This window comes from Cucumis melo, unplaced genomic scaffold, assembly GCF_025177605.1.
Source record: "Cucumis melo cultivar AY unplaced genomic scaffold, USDA_Cmelo_AY_1.0 utg001272l, whole genome shotgun sequence".
In the NCBI taxonomy this organism is placed as follows: domain Eukaryota; kingdom Viridiplantae; phylum Streptophyta; class Magnoliopsida; order Cucurbitales; family Cucurbitaceae; genus Cucumis; species Cucumis melo.
Window position 1 is genome coordinate 7,501 of NW_026124512.1, and position 2,500 is coordinate 10,000.

Sequence of the window (2,500 nt, forward strand, 5' to 3'; positions counted from 1 at the left end):
CAAGAATGTCAATTTGACATCCCGCTCTCACTCCTTGCCCGACGTAGGGGCCCGGCATTCCATCGATTTTAACCAAACCCTTCCACCAAGCAAGAAGCAATCGCAAGACATCTCGTATCTTCATGAACAAACCCGCTTGGAGTGCACGCCGACACCGAGGTGCAAGCATTGTCCGCGCAAGCCCATCCGAGCATCAACTCGACACCCGCTCTCACTCCCCGCCCAACGGTCGGACGTGGCACTCCGATAAAACCCGTCCACCGAGCACAAAGCAATCGCAAGACATCTCATATCTTCACGAACAAGCCCGCTTGGAGTGCACGCCCACACCGAGGTGCAAGCATTGTCCGCGCAAGCCCATCCGAGCGTCAACTCGACACCCGCTCTCACTCCCTGCCCGACGGACAAGCCCATCGTTATGGCCAAACCCCTCCGCCAAGCACGAAACAATCGCCAAGACAAGCACACTTGGAGTGCACGCCCACACCGAGGTGCAAGCATTGTCCAAGCACGCCCATCCCGCTCTCACTCCTTGCCCGACGGTCGGATGTGGCACTCCGGCCGAACCCTTCGTCCACCAAGCACAAAGCAATCGCAAGTTATCTCGTCTCCTCACGAACAAGCCCGCTTGGAGTGCACGCCCACACCGAGGTGCAAGCATTGTCCGCGCAAGCCCATCCGAGCATCAACTCGACACCCACTCTCACTCGCCGCCGGCGGCCGGAGGTGGCACTCCGCCGGCGCCGACCCCCCAAGCATATGTGCCCATGATGGGCGCAATGTGCTTGAAGGGTCGGCGCCGCGGCATAGGGGTACCCCCGCGCCCCGCCCATGCAGGCAGGTCGCCCCCCTATATAGTACATTCTGGCTTTTTTGGGTCTGGCAGGCTTGCATATGAAAAAGCCGAAATGTCACACCATGCCATAAATCTTGATTGTGTTATTATTATGACCGGGACTTGATTGTATTATGTTTTAGACATTCAAATGAGTGTGGAAAACAAGTTTCATAATTTTTGAACCAACCAATAATATTTTATGAATTTTTATTGTTAAAAAATTAAAAATAATTTAAAAATAGTAAAACGTTTCCAAAAATACTAATTTTTGGAGGACATCCTTTGTTTACATTTTTTAGATCCCAGAAAAAATTTCATAACAATCCAAGCACTAGAACATAGGTTTGACATCACATTTGTGTGTTGAGTGGGCATTGCGGCACCCTGCGCGCGCGGCACCCTGCGCGCACGCCCCACGCAGACGCATGGCCATGCGGCGCGCGCGCCCATGGCCGTGCCGCATTCGTGCGCATGGGGGCGCGCATGCTGCATGCTCGGTGGGCATGTGGGCATGCACGGTGGGGGCACGGGTTTGTTCCAACAACCTCCATAGAGTTTTTTCCATGAATTCTAGACGTGGGTGGTCACGCCCAACGCAGACGCATGCTGCGCGCGGCTTGCGCGCACGTCCCACGTAGACGCCTGGGCATGCGGCGCGCGGACACACACCCGCAGACGCATGCCGCGCTTAGCACTCTGCGCGCACGCCCCACACACGCCCGAAGGGCATGGCGCATGGTGGGCACCCTAGGCGTTCGTGTGCAAGCCTCGGCCATGGGCATGCGGCGCGCGCCCCACACACGCCCCACTGCAGTCGCCTGGGCTTGCGGCGCACGCCCCACACACGCCCGTAGACGCATGGCGCGCGCGGCCCCCTGCGCGCACGCCCCCCGCAGACGCACGGGCATGCAGCGCGCGACTCACACAAACCCACTAACGCACGGCGCGCGCGCCCATGGCCGTGCTTTGTACTCGAAGGCCTCGGCCTTGGTCCTTGACTTGCACACGAGCACACTATCTTATTCTTGGGCATTCAAAGATGATTTGCTTCAACTTTTTTTCTAGTCCAAAGCCAACCCCTCACTAACACTTATGTTTTTCGTCCTTTTACATAAGATATGACCTCCATGGCAATTGGAAGAAATAAATGAGTTGTGTGTGGGTAGGGTCGAGATGAATCTCGGTGGATCTTGGCAACAAGGCTCATCTGCCACTTACAAGCCAAGCACGCACGCCCCTTAGACGGATCCCCACGCTCGCACAAGCATCGCGTGCGCGGCACCCTACGCGCACGCCCCACTGCAGTCGCATGGGCTTGCGGCGCGCGCCCCACGCCCGCAGACGCATGGCGCGCGCGGCACCCTGCGCGCACGCCCCCCGCAGACGCACGGGCATGCAGCGGGCGACCCACAGACGCCCACTGACGCACGGCGCGCGCGCCCATGGCCGTGCTTTGTACTCCAAGGCCTCGGCCTTGGGCCTTGACTTGCACACGAGCTTCCTATCTTATACTTGGGCATTCAAAGATGATTTGCGTCAACTTGTTTTCTAGTCAAAGGCCAAACCCTCACTAACACTTATGTTTTTCGTCCTTTTACATAAGATATAACCTCCATGGCAATTGGAAGAAATAAATGAGTTGTGTGTGGGTAGTGTCGAGCT